Genomic DNA, 18,420 nt, shown 5'->3' on the forward strand with positions numbered 1-18,420 from the left:
TGAAATATGCGTTTGGCTTTGTTCTTCTTGCAGATTAACGACTCCGCAAATGTGCTCGGCGATAGTTTGCACTGAGAAAACGAAGCAAATTTCTTTTGCTCCAGCCGACGTTAAGGGAGCCCAAGTTCACATTTCATCCACATCCCTTGTTTTATTTGCTTTGTCAAGCGTCCGTGTCTATCCCTTCTTAATTTCTGCTTCTGCTGCCTCGCATTCCTTTTCCTCACCTGCATCCAGCCGAATACAGATTTCTGCCGTTACTTCGGTTCCTCTGGCAGTGAGGTGATCAACAATGTCTTTACGATTCTACCTCGGAAAGGGCGTGCGCTGCAATAACTCCCGAGGGCAGTTTTTGCTCGAATGTTTTTGGGAAATACAAGGGAAAGAGAGACTAGGGAGTGAGGATCTTATGGCAAAATTCCTCCTTGACTCCAAATTAGAAATCCAAGTCTTATTCTTTTTATATCCTTTGGGATTTAATATCACAAAGTGTTGGCGAACATGATGTTTATTTTTTGCTGCACCATTATGACACCATTACAATAATGAAACTCGAAAATATTTTATCTGTGATAAATAAAGTATTGCTTTGTTTACTTTTAATAAAGTATTATTTATTAGTTATATTATTAATTCCTCGGGTGTAGTTTTATTCTGTTCTTAGTGTTCTGTATTCTTTATTTCTACTGCAGATATGAAGTGGTTGTTGGTTATTTCACCAATGCTTATGGAATAGAGATTTAACTAGGAAATAGTGAAAATGAATTACATTAATACGAATGGGTTTGACAAAGCCTACTAGTATTTCTATTTAACATGATATTTTACTGGGTTAAATATTTGGATTGACTGCGTGCTATCTTTATATTTTCTCTTTCAAGCGTTTATGTAATCCTAATTTCTTTTACAAAGACATGACAAATTTAAGTATCTTGAAGAAATATACGAGTTTGATCTTGCATAATTTTCCTCAGGCAAGTCCTTCGATTTAATCCCTGGTCACCTGATCTGTTGCCAATTTTTTATAAAATTAATTTTCATGTGGCGTTATTAGATTAATTAATTCAAGTTCATTGATTCTTGGTTTCATTGTAATATTGGTGGCCTGCCACTTAAAACGTTTGATGACGGAATACTGCCAATTAAATCAGATAGAGGGGGAAAAAATGCTTAGGTAGCGCAATTACCCTCATCATATATCTCCCATGTATTCTCTCCGTTACTGCCTTAATTTTACCCTTACGATGGATACTTCGTTTGCCATCTGGTGGATAGAGAATCATTTATATGCAGTGGATAATTCTTTGGAAGAACATACATTAATGTAGCTTGCTATTCGCATGCCGTGCTGAGGATTCGGTCTTAACCAAGTTCGTTAAAATGCCTCCCATTACGAAGCCGATTATCTCCCACCTCACGTCAGTTGCGTTATAATCTTTTTCTACGCATTCACCTTGCTCCTATCTCGAATTAAATCCCAATTTCTTCCATCTGCCCCCCCATCAACCCCCAGAGAAAACAAAACTCCTTTGATCCCCTTATAAAAACCCTTTTTATATTCGTGCTCGCTCAAAAAAGCAAACATCCACCACTTCGTTGTCTTTTTTTTCCTCACCCGGGGATTTTACCTGTCTTTTTTTATCCTTCCATCCCACCCCACCGCATTTCACCCCTTTCTCTCCCTTCTACATTTTCTCCGGAAAAAAACCCGTCGTCAATTCATTGTTTACCAAAGCTTCAAGCGACTCATCACGGGCTTGTCTCTGGCGCCCTCGCAATGTGCTGTAATAACCCTTTTCACCTTGTCCCCCCCCCTCCGTGTCATTTCCCTTTCCTCCGTATGCCTCCACCTTGCCTCGAGCCGTGTCTCCACCTGTCCCCCTCCTCTTCCACCTTTATACCTTCCTCCGTTACCTTTCCTCCATCCTCTCTCTTCTCTTCCCTTCACCTCTCGTCCTTATCTCTCCTCCACTTCCGTAACGTTAGATTCGAAGCAGCCCTTCAACCCGGTCTCGTCTGCACCCCCGCCTTATTCTCCCCCTCCTCTCACCCCCACGTCATCTTCCCTTTTCCTTCCTCACGCGCAGCCCATACCCCTGCTCATCCGTTTGCTTTCATGTAGAACTTCTCCTTCTCGTCCTCTCCGCTGCGCAATTCCAGATTCCCGGCATCTTGTGACCACACCCACATCCCAAAGACATGCCTTACACATTCAGATCACAAATTCATTCCTTTCTTTTCTTCCACTCGAAAACTCTTCCAATAGGAGTTTCTCTAGACCACTCAGAGTTGGGACCAGTAATTTTAGTTGCTCAAAGATATTTGGGGGATTCCTGGACTAGTTGACCAACAGTTCATATTTTGCGTTTCCCGAGAGGAGAAGAAATATCCCAAGTTATTGCAAGAGCTGCTATATATCATGGGATTAATACTATAGCAATGAATGCGTTAAGTCAATTTCAAAAGGAGAAAGTAGAGCTCTCTTTGAACTGCAGCCAGTATCGTATGCATTTCACGTATTCAGGTTAGCGGTCTAGGTCTATTTTCTGTGCCACCAGCAGGGTTGTGCATAAAATCGCATTTGAGTGCCACACGTACTCATCAGGTTTTTACTTTGCCGCCCATGAATGTGAGAACTTAAATTAGGGTGACCTTTTGTCCTCCTGCTGTACTGAGTTATTTAACCTACCAAATACATCTAAGTAGTAGGTTCTGCTGATTACGTTAAGGATTTAAGTAGTCGTGTGACATTCTTTTAATGTTGGTGCACTCTGGTGTCGAATTATCTAAATAATAAGCTAAATCTCTCACTACATCTAGGTTAATCTGAATTCCTGCACCACTCTACATTCTTCTATGCTGAACCCATTTGCTTATTTCAGATTATCAGGTCCTCGCGCATTTCTCGGATTCACTGATAAGAATTGGTGACTTTCCTCAGCGCTGTCGGGGAAAGAGGAGCTTTGGTTTCCTCTTAGACTATTGGTTATTCTAATTAATTTTAGCCCGATTTTTTTACCACCAATTTAAAATTAGTACCTAATTTGAGTTGATTTGAATGTAACCTGGAAGAATATAACATTCATGAGCCAAAATACGGGGAAGGAATGGTAATATGAGGTGAACTAATACTGTTTCTATGCGATCTCCCCTCAGATGTCAACCTTCCGGAGCTCACCTTGGCAAGTTCCCTATAGGGTACGGAAAGTGATGAAATTTTATTCCTCACATCCAATAATTAAGTGCCCTCCATTAGCTAATATAAGTGTGTTATGATTACTAGCTACTGAGATGTAGGACATTTGTTTCCTTTGGCAAGTCATTTTGGAGTTATGCTTTTTCCGACCGATTCAGTCTAGCGTATTATCATCATTTCCGAAGCACAGAGATGCCGCGCTAGCAAATAGTTTCTTAATAACAAATCTGAAATTCTTATCGCACCTTGTTTAATTTCCATAAGGCCCCATCTCCCACTCTCAAATTCAGAGGACGCCAGCAAAATTGGAAACTCTAGCTAATGGAGTTTCCCGGAAAACGACAGCGAAATGATAATGAGCCGGTCTCGAAATTGCTAAAATCTCCGACCCCCATCCTGGGACGAGGAGTGAAACAAAAGTGGCGGAGTGGTCGAAGGACTTGGGTGATTGCGACGCTCTTTCTCTCATTGACGTTCTGTTTTCTCGCCGTTTGCCCTCCCCCATTACCCCTCCAGCTTTATCCACCCCCCTCCGCCTCCTCTAACACTTCAAATGATCTTTCACTCCCCGCCGTCTTCTCTCCCTCCGTCAACCCCTCTTCCCTCCTCCCTCCGCTGCATCTCCACCCTCAATTCTCCTCCCTCGGACCTCATCCTTACACCCCCGAGTCATCGCCGGTCTCTCCCCCTTCAATGTTCCCCTCATTTGCGCCGAGGAAGAAAATGCTGGGGGGTGGGGGGAGTGGTAATTAAACATCTCATAAATGAGTGCTTGTTCTTACGCGCGTAAGGATGAGAGGGAGCAATGAGAATAAATGAAAGAGGGTGGATAATTGGAAATAGAAAAAGTGGAGGGAAGGTCTTCTGGTGTATGATGGTCGATGGGGCGGGAAAAACGGTGGGCGAGAGTTACAAGTGTAATACAGGGACTGTACAACTATGGAAATGATGTCGTGTGGCAAAAGTAAGCGCTTGGATAAAAATCCAACCATGCCGTAGACCTCGATGGTGCAGCTATTACCGTATGTAATTACAGTTCTGCTTGACGGCTTAAAACGTTAATTTTAATTGGAAAATTCAGCTAGATATAAGCCTTAAGCCTGGTAACCCGTCAATTAAATGTCGTAATGAAATGAAAAGGGTTATTTTTAATTTTTGTTTATTTAGTCTATAGTATATCGTGATACCTATGCTCTTGTATAGGTATCAAGTTGTTATTGTCCCTTTGATGATTAAAATTCATTAAACCATCCTCGAAGGATATTGAAATGTGTATAAATACGTTTTTGATTGCCATTATTACTTTTCTACAAGTTTTCACTTCACAAAATAAACCACTCATATGCTTGCCTCCGGGCATCTCATTTGGTTATCGTTAAATATTTGCAGAGATAAAATTTTATTAAATTTGAGAGCGTAATTTCAGTTTAATTACTAGCTTCGATAATATTGTTAGCCTCATAATGAGAAATAAAAATACCCGTAAATTAATAGCTACTGCTCTATCATACGCAAAATAATTTTCATAAATTGGAAATGGTAGAGCAGCGTGGTTCCATATTAATCAACCTGTTTAAAGCACGATATAAATGTTGGCTATTAATTACCTCGCACAGGTTTTTGGGTGCCATTATCCATCATAAATACGGTATAATCCATATCACACAATTGTGAGTGCCAATGTGCGAAGATTTATAAATAGCAGATACTTGCTCGTGCATATACATGTAAAATGCTTTGAGCACTTAATTAGTTTCTGAGATTTTAATTTAACCCATGCCGAATTGATTTTTGAATATTTACTGGATACTCTATGCTCAAAGTAAATGATACCAACATTTACGAATGAATGTTAAATACATGAAGGTTTATTAATCGTTCTGTTTTTCGGAAATTGGTTAGAAATTGCACTCAGAATCGGTGTTTGAGCGTTTATGCAATGGAATGATATGTGTATTCATATTATTGAACCTCCTTAATGAACACTTAACTATTGATTTATTGTCAAGTTTGGAAAAAAAGTGAAGGTCTGAAAAGTCGGTAACAGTATGTGTGTATTACTTTCAGTAGTTGCTAATTTAAATCTCATTTATAAGGTTAGCAAAATTTTATGTTTTGAATGAATGAATTAGTTTGGGTAATAATCAACGTAATGCAATGCTGGTCGTTTGAAAAACGCAGTAAATTTGAAGGAATATTATAAAACCCGCCATTTTTTGTGGTCACCGTTTATACTCGCGTCTCTAACTTAGGGCTGCATGGACATCGATAATTAATCACTGGTTGCTGGTGAGAATGGCAAGGTTTTACAAATTTCCACATTCGATTGGTCCAAAGTCTGGCGTTTACCTCAGCTAAGCTCGTCGCCATGCGCTGCGACCTAGCTTGACAGTTTGAAACATTCGTGGCGTGAAGAAGCCGATTTCCTCTCACCACGTCGCGTGGGTTGTCTCGCTGGTGGGATGTCGTGCACAGCATTTATTCCAGCCTGAGAGGGAGGGAGTGGTGGCCGAGGGGAGGGAAGGTACGGTAGTCGTTGCTTGTCCCGGAAAGGAAAATTGATTTTAATTAGCGGTAGGTGAATTGGACGCGGGGAAACAGCGTTTTTCTGATGGAAGGGAGGGTGGAAGGAAAGCCGTGTGGTCGTAGGGAACGGTCTGAATCGCATGGGATTGACAACCGAGCGTTTGTGGAGTTTAACGATGGAGGACAACGTCGGTGTGGGTGTGGTGGTGGTGGTGCTGATGGTGGCTGGGAAACGGAGCAGTTAGGGAAGCACCCCGAAGGGAAGCGGGGTTGGGTGAGAAGGACGAGGGAAAGGGAGAGCAAGCGAGGGGCTGAAGAGGGTGCGGTTTTCTGGGCGCGGGCATTCCAATACGTGCCGAATGGTTGGAAACGGGGACGGATCCGGGAACTGTGGTAGGGAATTTATTTTTTTACTCTGGATTGCGAGGGGGTGGTGAAAAGTGACGGAGGTCGAAGGGGTAGCAAGGTAGAGCGGAAAGAAATGATTTGACGTTCTATGCGCTCATGTGGATGAAAGGGAAAATAACCCTCGAACCCCTTTTAAAAAAAATATATTTTCAAAAATCCTTTAGAGATTATAAGGTAAATAAATCGATGATCTTGGCTCACTTTTTCGGATAATCTGTATTTTTGAATTTGTAAACTCTTTCTCGAATCTATATTCCATTAAATCAAGGATTACTAGTTTAAATTTTAATGCTAGAGATTCCATAACAACTTTTATATTATATTTATGCCTTAAGGTTTTCCACTACACGCTCCCACATCAGGATGCATTTCTATTTTGGATAAAAATAAGCCTGAAATATATTCAGTGGAGTTAGTGGACATTGACTGTCAAAGTATTTGCTAAACACAAAGCAAATGTGTGTAATTGTATTAAATATCCTCTTAAAAAAGTGACATATTGCATGCGGCTAGCACCTTAACATTTTCAAACTAGTGGTAAGAGTGTTTAAAAGTCTACCAGCAAGTAAAATTTGCTAATGAATTTCGACTCGACATTATCATATTAAATAAGCTAAATAAAGTTTGGTTTAGTGAGTCAACAAATTTGTATTTCCGGTGCTTCATAGAGAGCATTATACAATTGTAATGAATTATATTGAAAAGAATTGTCACCGAGTCATTAATGTTAGCACTTCCCTTAGTTTTATTGCAGTTGGTGCCTCCTAAACGTTCTTGTTTCAAAATGATGTCCAGTAACTAAAGAATCAGTCATGTTTGCGTTTATGATTGTAGCATTTTAGCCAAATTTAGACTTCTTCGGGAAAAACATGCCCTAGGTTGTCTGGCACACATTTTGTAGTAAAAAATCACGGGTGCAATTAATAGCTAATCTGAACCCTGAAACTATTTTATATTTGCGTCAGACATAAACCATGCCTCCCAGTTTCGTTTTTCTATCGACTTAAATTAGTAGTAAATAAGAAATGTTAACGGGGCAAGTCCTATTACTGATAATAATATCCGCTTGCACTGAGTTTTATTGTAGTTTAATGTAAGAAGTAATTGATAAAGAATGTTGGAAGGACATAAGAAACCACCGTGTAAATGAAAAGCCAATGAAAAAAATTTTCATCGCTATAATTAAGTTTTACCTCCGTGATAATTTTTAGCAACATTTTTGAGTTCGTTTTCCTTTTGCTCGAAGTATGCACGTCCGTTACTCTGCCTCTTCATATTCCCGTATTCCTGGGACAAATATCTTTGTAAAGTTAAATTATTCTTTCATTTTCATCAGCCAGACATTAATGTCAATAGGGAGATTAATGTACAATGTAGTGTATAGTATTTATTTTTAGCATGAGATCTGATGAGCTTCCATACCCTATATAAAGATTGCTTTTGAGGAAAAAGTCAAGAGATCTTTAGTGGGAAAATTTCCTTCTTAAAGTTTTTTTAGTAACTTCTTATGATCTCCTGTATTTTGTATGGATTTACTAGTGAAATTTGATCGATCTAAGTATTTTCAGCGCTCTTTAAAAACCGAAAATACTATTTTCGGGCACTGCAGCGACTGTAATGCCTGAAGGATGCATTTTAAAGTAACTTTTTTCATTATTTGAGAGCATACCGTAATGTGAGTGGGTAATTAGAAACTATTCATTTCCACATGAATATCTCCTGGTATGCGTGTTGTAATGCAGCCGTAATACATTTTGCTATACCGTTTCTATAATCCTTTTCCGCTATGGAATATATCAATAAAGATATGTGGTGGAAGATATGTCTCAACGACAATCATCGTTTAGAGATTGCCCCAGAGTATTATGAACATTGGGGATATTCATTTTGAATTACACTTATAGCGCCAGAAATGGAATTGGTTTTCGTTTTTCATTCTATTCTATCCTCTCCAGCTCAACCAACTTTATTGCCTCGAAAAGATATTACTATTAAGTTTCGCCTCCACGACAAAGCCTTTTTGCGGGACACTTGAAAAAACATCCACGAGAGGATTGAAAAAAGGGATGAAATCCCCTGCCCTTGTCACCAGCCAAAATCCTCCTTTCTCCCTCTCTCTCCGTGGCAACATACATAACAAGGGGCTGTGGATAAAACTCAGAAATCACCCATCTAATCCTCTTGTCCCGCTAACTTTATGAAACGACGGAGTGAGCTCACGAGCATCTGAGGCTTTCACCGTTCGTGGCACAGGAAGAGGGAGCCACGAGCAAATTACCAAAGGCACACTTGTTTAGCGGAGCAGCGATTTCTCCCAATTTGTATTTTTTTCATAAATATCGAGGCTCGGAAATTGGAAGAAGAGGACTCCCTGAGATGAGAGACGGGGGTGCTCCCAGCACCGCATATTATAGTTTGAAGAGGAGTGAGAGGAATTTTGAGGCCAGAGTGGAGGGGCGGAGGCGGAATATACTAGAGGGTGGGGTGTGTGGGACCTACGGAAAAGGAGGGAATTTAAACGGGAAAAGGGGGCTCTTCCGACTGCTGGTGGGGATGGTTGGCGGAGGGGGTAATTGGGGAGAGGTGAGAGAATGTGGAAACAGGACGGTCGGAGTGGTTGGGGTGGACGATATCGGGGAGAATGGGGGGAGATGGTAAGGGGTTGGCTCCAAGCAACCAACCGGAGTGCGGGGACGTCGGAGGTGCACTGGGAAGGGGGATGACGTTGGAGGGTCCTCGTGGGAGGGGATAGGATAAGATAGAGGGTGGATGAGAGAGAGTAGGGAGGCACGCTTGGTGGGAAGGGGTTGAACGGGGAGGACGGCGGTCGGAAAGTAAAGGGAGGAGTTTGATTAATTTATATTGCGTGCCTGGCTCACCACCGCAGCCTCTCGAAAGAGGGTCTCTTCCCTCCCTCTCTCCCTTCCCCCCGCCCTTATTCCTTTTACCTCTTCATTGCCCCGGCGTCTCAGACTCTCCCTCGTCCTCTCTCGGTACAAACTCATACCCTTCGCTACTCCCAGCCTTCAACGGTCCTCGTAGCACCTCCTCGATTTTAGATGTCTGCCCTCCCAGCCTGGAGACGACTATATACGCCGCAGAAAGCCCCATTTTCCCCTGCCCCCCCCCTCCGCAAAGCAGTCAAGAGCACCGCAGGGTTTTTAGGTCGCCGAGGGTAAGGGATGTCGCCCAAAGTAGTGACTTTGAACTGCTGATGTACCAATCTTTTAAGACTTCGTATCCAAGGTAACCCCGCATACCTTGCGCCACTTCACCTTTGCAAACGTGAAGAGCTTAACACTACTGATCGCGTCCGCTTCACGGTATCGGAACAAGGGAACATTTTCTCTCCTTCCAGCGAGGCGGTGGGAAGTTAACTTTCTTCATTTAATATTAGCTAAAGGACTCGATTACTTAGCGCGATGGCATTGAGGATTTCCGTTATTTTGGGAATAAGTCAATTTTTACCTCTGTTACTTATGTGGCAGAATTCTTGAATTCCAGGAACATCACAATAGATTGTTATTTTTTTTAATCACAGGAATTCGGCTCCATAGTTTATAGTTTTTTATTGATTTTGGTAGGAAATTTAGGGGTTGTCGAATATATCAAGCCAAAATTAGTTACGGAAAATAAATAATTGTGAGGCCATGCTTCCACGAAAAATTTATCTAAAATTAATTTATGTTATTTTTTGAAAGGCACGAGAAAATTTCGGAAATGGAAAGAGGAGAAGGTCCTCTTAATTCTGAAATGAAAGGAAGCTTTGTTACAGGCAAAAAGGGCACTCTTGTCTTCCGTTTTTGTTCGTTCGGTTTAGTAATTCCTGTCCCACCGCCGGTCTCTTTGATTCTCTAGATATATATAATACGCTATTCCTTTCTTTCATTTTGAATTCAGGTCTACAAGGACTCTAGCCGTTCACCTTTCCCCAAACCCTCCCCATCCTTTTTAGTCAGGTCCCTCACCGTTCCCTATCCCTGAAAACCGCTTCATTTCCCACTTATTCCTCCGTTCCGCTCTGTTTTTTTCCTCCCCTAGTCTTTTTCCCGTCTCGACCCCGTTCCCATCTCTTCTGTCCATTCCTATGTGATTTCGTTTACTCCTTTTACATTGACCCCGGCTTCCATTTACTTTCCCTCCTTTCCCCCATTTTCTTTTTCCCAGCTCCACCGTCGCTCTAGTGCATTGCAGTAAGCGACTTCGTGCCCTGAATCTGGGATCATATTTTTAGGACTTCGAGATGAGGATCTTCCTCTTCCCCTCGCCGCTCATTTTCTTTTTCCTATTTTTTCCCCGTCTCTTTGTTACCGAAATCTATTTATTTTTCTTGCTTCTCTTTTGTATCATTACGTTTCTTTCCCGAGTTTCTCTGGCACATCGATTCGAATGCCTAACTCGTTACGAGGGTAGCCCTCTATCCTGGTAGGTTGTTGAGGAGAAAGGTTCGACCTCGGAAGGTCGAGGGATCCGAAAGACTTTTTTTTCGTGCCGTTTGTTGTATGCCGTTGACCCTCTACCGCAGTGACGACGTACTCAGCGATGTATTTCCTATTACATATTTTTTTGTTTATACAGACGCACACACACACACACACACACACACACATATATATATATTCACCTTTTTATGTTTTTCCCAACCCGCTTCCCGTTCCTCTCTTTTGCGTCGAATTAGCGTGAAAACTTTTTGAGTGTTTCATCTAAAATGAGAAAGAAGCGAGTCGGGAGACAATTTTGGGGCATCGTCCCTAAAACTTGGCTCACTTCATTATCCCAGGACGAATACCGATGAACCTCGTAATTAATTAGCCGTTTAATCATGGCTCAGTTAATATTTTTTTAGGACGAGGGGTACCTATTTTTTATTGAGGGAAAATTTAACTCTTTCCGTCGGAGGAGACTTCCGTGTACGACGGTGTGAGTGTGGGTCGCCATTTCCTTTTAAAGCTCGTGACTGCGTCTCAATTACTCTTCTCAAAGTTTCTTCACGGGGCCTCGCTGTTTTCGGTTGGCTCCAAGAGGAGATGGGGGGACGCGCGGAGGCGGGTACTCATTAAGAGGTCTTCCCACCCCCGAATCAACTGCCCTCCGCCTCCCACCCTCTTCCCACCTACCCCTGCGGAGGAGAAACTTGGCTCTGAACCAATAATCACGGTCTGTGTTACTAGCCCTCGCCCCCCTCCCTCACCATTGTACACACTGTGAGCCTCCCCCCCCCCCCGTTTGCATATCTATCGGCAGTGTTGCGAAGTGGCAGCGAGGCCGGCAGTGAAGTTTTGCGCTTGCTGAGCATTAAGTATGTATTCAAATTTTTCTTCTTCCGCTTCTCCTCGACTTGTTCCTTCCGCCTACCTCCAGGTCTCCTTCCCGCCCGCCTCCCCGACTTCGGCCTCCTCGACCCCTGCCGTCTCTCTCCCCCACTCCCTCCCAACCCTACCTTCCTCCTCTCCGGGATTCAAGCGCCGTTGTGAACGCTCGAGTTTTGCATTTTTGCTGCTGCCGCCGCCTCCGCTGCGGAAGTCTCTCCGGGCTGAGGCCCCTTCATCTGCCGCGGCTTGCTATATATTTCAGCGAGAATTCGTAGGTAATTAGAGAGGGTATATCTTCGCCAGAGGAAAGTTGGGAGTCGCGGCGGTGAAGCATTACGTGTGCAGAATCTCTACTTTTGCTTTGATTGAGCCATGCAACGAGTAATTAGGCTAACGTTCTGGAAATTTTAATTTTTCCTGTGCTACCGTAATTGCGGATAAAAATTTTGAAAATATAATTGGAGAAGGACTAAAATTTAACTCGTTTGGGCAACATTTTACAAATGAGGAACTTGATGCTATAGAGCAGAACTTTGTTTCTGGTTGTTACTCAGATTAATATCTCAACGTTTTTTTCAATTAATAACGACTGCTGGGTTGGCTTTTATTCCATTTGCACTGCCATTCCATGCACTTCGAACAAATGGACGTACGAATTTTAAGTGGAAGCGAATTTTAAGTTTAAGCGAATTTTAAATACCGAAAAAATTACCTAAAATGACTGACTAAAAAGATTGTAAATTTATTTTTCCCATGGATTATTTCTGTCGACTCTAAAGCTTTAGTCATTTCACAGATTGTTACATAATTTTGTATTTATTTTTACATTATATATTTTTGTGATAAATTTGGCTAATTGAAAGGGAGCAAGCCCACTGCACTTCTTTTTTTGCGTATTATCTCAATGCATCTTACACTTAGGGCGCTCTTACGAGACTCGTATGAAGTCTTAGGGCTTTCTAGGACAAATTAGATATGCTCTAGTGCTTCTTCTACTCCTGCATGATGCTCTATAAGCCGCCGATAGGGTGTGTGGAAGTGACTCCTCACGAGGCATTCAATGCCAAACTCTGCTTTTGCCCAAATGTTGCTTACTAACATATATGCTAAGAATGTAGGCAATGTTAACTCCTCCGGAGGAAACTCTGCTTGCAATTATATTTGTTTGAGATAAGTACGAAATTTTATTCAAGCCCTAGTAAGAGGTTACATTCCTGTTTCGGATTATTTTTGGTGAAACCACGTTACAGTTGCATGCATGCTGCATTAGAGTGAGTGCTTAGGGGGTTTAAGAAATTTTTGTGGCATCATGCTCATTTTGATCAAAATGCAATTACGCATCCATCGAAACATCAATCAGACATTTTGTTAGCAAAAAACACAAAAGTAAAACGGCATCGAGGTGGTTTCCATGGTATTTCAATAATATACTCATTAGTGGCGGGAAATGGTCGGTGTTCCCTCTACTTCGGCCCGCGGTCACTGGATGCATAACTTCAAATTTCGTTCGGGCAGCTTCCATTCTACTTGCCTTTCAATCTGTGTTTCCTTTCCGTGCCCCAGCATGGATTTTTCTGCCTCTCCCCTCTCCCGCTTCATCGGCGAAAACGATCTGGAATGAGATTTTCGCTGACAGAATATGACCCCAGGAATAAGATCGAGCTCTGTCCGCGGGAAAAGGCAAATGGAATGCGCCCATTTCATCCGCGGGAGAAGGGGCGTCGTGACGCTGGAATCGAAATAACAAAAAATATTACTCAAAGGAATGGGAGCCTAGGGTTCGTATCTCCCCTTCTCTCTTCCCCTCTCTCCATCCCTCTAACCCCGCACCTGCCATACCGAGTTTTTGTGACGAGTGCCACACCATGGGAGGAAAAAAGTCCATATTGCTTTTCGGTCCGCTCCTCGAGCGCCTCTTCAGGAAGCCATGGCGGGTGGATAGTGGCATTGCGATTTTGTGAATTCTTTTTTAACAGGACGTCCGCTATCCAAAAGTTCATTCCTCCCTATAGGTCCCTCTCCCATACATCATCCCGTCTCTCTTTCGCGTAGAAGATAAGGTGGCGAGGTAAACGAAGGGGTCAAATGGAAATGCAGTTTGCATTTGCAGCCGATAAACTGTGGTACACTTCCATATTATAGACACGTGCCCGGTCTACAAAAGACTATCCCCATGATGAGAGTAGCTCTAAAATTAAGGTTTTCCTTTTTAAATAGGCGTAGCGGCTACTTTTGGAGTAAATATATTTTATCTACGTATAATTTTATGGGGTGCAGTATTAACTTTCAAACGCAGGTGATATTTATTCCTTGTCAAAATGTATACATCTATAATTCTCCGGCGTTTTCGTGTATACACTCGTCAAGTATTATTTCATTTCCCTCATGTTTTTCATTTTAATACACGAGGTTTGCCATTCTACTGATCACAGTCGGGGAAGCCACGTATCCAGAAAGAGAGTCGCTTTCCATCTCTTCGGACACAACGCGATGTCTTTCGCTTCTCATAGTTTTTAAAAACTATACATGTGTCTGGGTCATAACCAGGGAAGGAAATGTTCTACGAAAAAATGCATTGTATATGAATTATTTCTAATCATGTGGTACATTAAATTTGGGTGTATTCAGGCAGTGCTTTCTAAATCATTTTGTCACTTGAGTGCAGGCGTACGAACGATATTAACTCCTCTCTCGACTAGCTGCGTCCCTGATTGGTGTGGTGCGAGAGGTGTTTAAGTGTCATCATCTTCGGCGGCCGTCCTGCGAATGCAGCTATCTCCATCTATGCTCTATAATAAAGCACAATACTACAATATTTGAATATTTAAAACATTATTTCAATATAATTTTAGACATAATATTCAATAGGAGCAGATCAAAGTTTTCTCCGTCACAATTTTTACCTTAGCCGTTGAAGATTCGTGTAACGGGTGAGTGTCCCTGAGACAAAGCTTTCCAAAACCTCCGTCTTCGAGCTATATAAACCTCATCCTGGCGTTTTAATTTGCTCAGAAATACTTTCCACATGCTCGCGTTCTTGGTAATTCTGGTAGAACTGGCACGACAACTCTTAGGTCGGTCTTTTTGAAACGAAACAATTGCGTTCTTTGTTCACCGGGATGTGCATCGTAGTAGCGCGCTTCGCGTAGGCAGGAGAATAGCTAAATGAGCCCTAGGAAGCCCTTTCGTTAAGTCCTCGGCGTTCGGTCCCACACGCCACAACCGTGGCCTCAGATATATGTGACTAATTTGGGGTATTTCAAACATGCCTCTCAGACCGAATCCCATCTCGCCGTTTTCGTTTCTCTTCCCATTTCATGCCATTCTTACGGAATTCCCGTCTACTCTTACAAAAAGAAGGTCTTGGCGCAGATTCTCCGCATATTTAATCCTTTTTCTGCGTGTCTATAGTGCGATAATGTGCCTACTGTGACAACCGCCCCACGAATGTCTCTCATGATTTTTTCACCAAAACAGAGAAAATGTGAAACACTTATTTTATTTTTCGCCACACTCGATCCTGTATATACTTTTGTGCATGAAAATTTGTGTTTTTTGGTTGTTTTTTCATTTAAATCTTTGTGTTCTTTTTAACCCGTCTACAAGTGAATTTTTGATTAGTCTAAAACATTACCTCTACGTTTGGGGTGTGTCAGTATGTCCTTTGAGTATTCCTAGTTTTTAAATGCGCGTAATTGCATACAACAGAGCAATCAAAGGGGCTTTATAATTATTGTTTGTCCTTTATCATTTTAAAATAACTCATTTTTGCTTGATGCATACGTTTTCTGTATTTTAAATCATTAAAAAGTCGAAATTTTTTGTCTTACTGTAAAAGCGCATTCTTGTGTTGCAATTCAGCTCGTTATTTAATCCCAACACAGGAAGCTTGCGCTAATTGCTTTTCTCGTTTTGATCCTTACTTTATTTTTTCTGTACGTGCCGTTATACCATGAGAACCATCTAATGCAATGAAAATATTCTACGGAAAATAAGACTGCAACTCGCCAAGGTAAGGCCGTGTTGCGTTAAAATTCGCCCGGTCTACATGCGTGACTCGGGAATGTATTGCTCGTCAGCGACCTTCGATAAAAGCTCTTTATTTCAGTTGCATTTACCAAGGGGTAAATGCAACTTATGCAATAAGCCAACATCTAACTCGCCATTTGAAAGACAGGCAATACAGCATACATTTCTTATATTGAGAGCAGACAAGTCGTCTCTATAGCATTGACTCCCAAAAATATGTTGTATGAAGTACTGTTGATCTTTTAGATTCAGATTTGCAGTAAAAAGATACCTTTCGCTTGAATGTATTTATGTTATTTATATCATTCAGTGCATTCTATGCACTGAATAAATTCATAACCATTCATTAGCAATTATATTATTTCTGCTACGGATCCGCTTGAAATTATTATTTTATTCCTAGAAAATATAGTCCCGTGCAAATATTTACTTCTAATAATGATTTTTTACATAGTAATCGAAAAAATCTATTCTATATCTTTAATTTAGTTTATATTGCGTATTATAAATCAGGAATTATACCCAATATGATACCTCATTAAGTCATATTAACAGGTTGACGAAGACCCAGACAGAAATTTAAAATTGGAAGTTAATCAGTGAAAACGAATTTGCACGGGGCACTATCGAATCATGATATTAAAATAATGCATTTCCTGAAACGGAAACAAATATACTCTATATGTACCAAGCGCGTTTTAGGCTAAGGTATTTTAAATTAATTTTGGAAATGTTCCAGCCTGTGAAGTCTGTAGGAGTGCAAAACGCGGGCAATTCTTTCAGATTACTTCTTTTGGGGAAAAAATATATCTAAGCACCAAATCTTACTAATTATACCTAGCTTTACGGCAGGGAAATCATCCCCACGAACAGAGTCTAATTTTATGGCCCCTAATAAAGCAAAATTGACGTAAATAGTTGGCTTCTACCTTTAGAGTTTACCACTGGTTAAGTACTATTTGGAAAATAAAAGACCGAGTAACAATGGGAGCAAGAGTTTCAAAGCATGAAAAACGAAATGGGGCGTGTGTCAGTGAATACAAAATGGTAAAGACGGAAAGGGGGAAAGGCGAAAAGGGAAAAAGGCCGTTGGCGAGAAAAGAAGGGTAGTGCTGGGTGTTTGGGAGGGTCGTCGGGTGTGGGAGGAGGTGGGATCAAGGGATTGGACAAAAAGCCACTCGATTTCTAAAACCGCGGAAATGTCGCCCGGCAGGTTGGACGGCCTTTTCGCTCCAGATTCCTCTGTTTGACCTTTTTGTTCCTCATCGGGTCTCTGAAGCGTGTCGTCCAGGGGACCCTCCACCTCCCACCCTCCCACGCCCGACACTCACATCCACAGCCCGCCTCGTCCCTTCCCTCCTCGCTCCTTCCGTGGCCCCTGTTTTTAAAAACTTCCCTCGACCGTTCCCCGCCGCACGGAGAAGCCCTCCCACAACTACGTACTACGCCTCCTCTGTGTCCCTTTTCTGCCATCGCCTAACGCTACCAAAACTCACTCTTCTCTCTTTCATCGCCTTTCTCTCCTCTCCCCCTTCCCCCGTCATCCCTTTACCCTTTACCTACTCCTCCCCACACCCCCTTGTCTCCTGCAGGGGCCGCCGGATCTGCTCCGCGGAGCGTGTGCTGCCCCCTATTCAGAGTGACCTGCGAGCCTCCCAATCCTCCTCTCTCTCTCGCTCCATCCTCTTCACATCCTCCTCTGCCCACGTATCCCCATCAAACCTTCTCTCCCTCCCGCCAGCCCCTCCCTTCTTCCTTATACACATTACACCCCATCGCTTTCCCAACTCACGCCCTCGAAACACTACCCCTCCCCCCGGCCCTATCCCCTTTCGCCGAACTACGTGCCGTCCACTCCTTTCGTGTGAAGAGTCGTCGCCATGGAGACTAGTAATGAGCGGGTTGTAATCTTCAGGGGTTAGCGGTCTGGTTGGATCTTTTCGCCACGCCAGTAAAGGAGGTAGTTAGCGTGCGCGGCTCTGTGGGCTGGCCTATGACAAGGGGAGCGTGATGCAGTTTATCGGGAGTTTGCATTGCCCATATTTTCGCACAGCTCTGTTGTTAAGGATGGCGAGTATGGTAAACCCATCATGATTCCCAAGTGCAAGTTCGTAAAATGAGTGACGTGGTGAAACTTATATCTCAATATTATACCAGAGGCTGCCAAAGAAGCCACAGTATTATGTCACATGCAGCAAGTATGGAAGAGTCGGTCTACAGAGAGTCAAATGGCTGTCAAATTTAGTTAATTTAAGGTTTATCTGTCCATTAAGTCATAAGGGTTGATTATAAAACTGGGTTTAATCAGTGCCAGCCTGCAGGGAAAAATTAAATGAGTCAATGAAGTAAGTTAATTTTCAATGGTATCTTCCCTTAAGCCCCAACGACGTTAATGAAGTCTTAAGGAATGATACGGTAAAGTTTTCGTGTTTTTATAGTTACCTTGAAATTTTTCATGAAGAAAAAAAATGCGAATGTAATCGTACATGTTCTATACTAGACGATATCTAGGCTCTGGCTGAGGAATTTCCTATTATTCTATATATATAATTCGTAGTGAAATATAAGTTTGGTGCATATGCTTCAGCGTGAGTTAGCACTTTTATATTCATGGATTACCTCTCACTAGGATCCTTTCCAACCATTTCTGTACTCGCGCTTCCAGAAGTTGTGTAAGCTTCACGACGAATGGGATTACGGCAGAGACCAATGCAATATATTTCCATAGTTCACGAACACCCAAGCGCCGTGATTATCGGCTCGGTAAATTCGATCCACGGTGAGTAGTTGCGGGGGCGGCATCCACCCTAAGCTCAGATTCCGAACCTACAGCGAAGTTGGTTCATTTACAAAGTAAATTTTGCACCCGTGATAAGTGGAGAGGAACAGATAGCGAATAAGTAAAGGATAAGGAGTTAGATTTACTACGGGAACGTGTTCGTTAATTCA

The 18,420-nt window shown here is 42.2% G+C and overlaps 1 protein-coding gene across 2 annotated transcripts in view; it reads left to right on the plus strand.

The window, feature by feature from the left end:
* sli (slit guidance ligand) overlaps window positions 1-18,420 on the plus strand; it is a 587,738-nt gene that overhangs the window by 301,335 nt on the left and 267,983 nt on the right. The gene's annotated exons all lie outside the window — the stretch shown is intronic.

Source organism: Hetaerina americana, unplaced genomic scaffold (assembly GCF_022747635.1).
Source record: "Hetaerina americana unplaced genomic scaffold, ioHetAmer1.1.p SCAF_5, whole genome shotgun sequence".
NCBI classification, from domain to species: domain Eukaryota; kingdom Metazoa; phylum Arthropoda; class Insecta; order Odonata; family Calopterygidae; genus Hetaerina; species Hetaerina americana.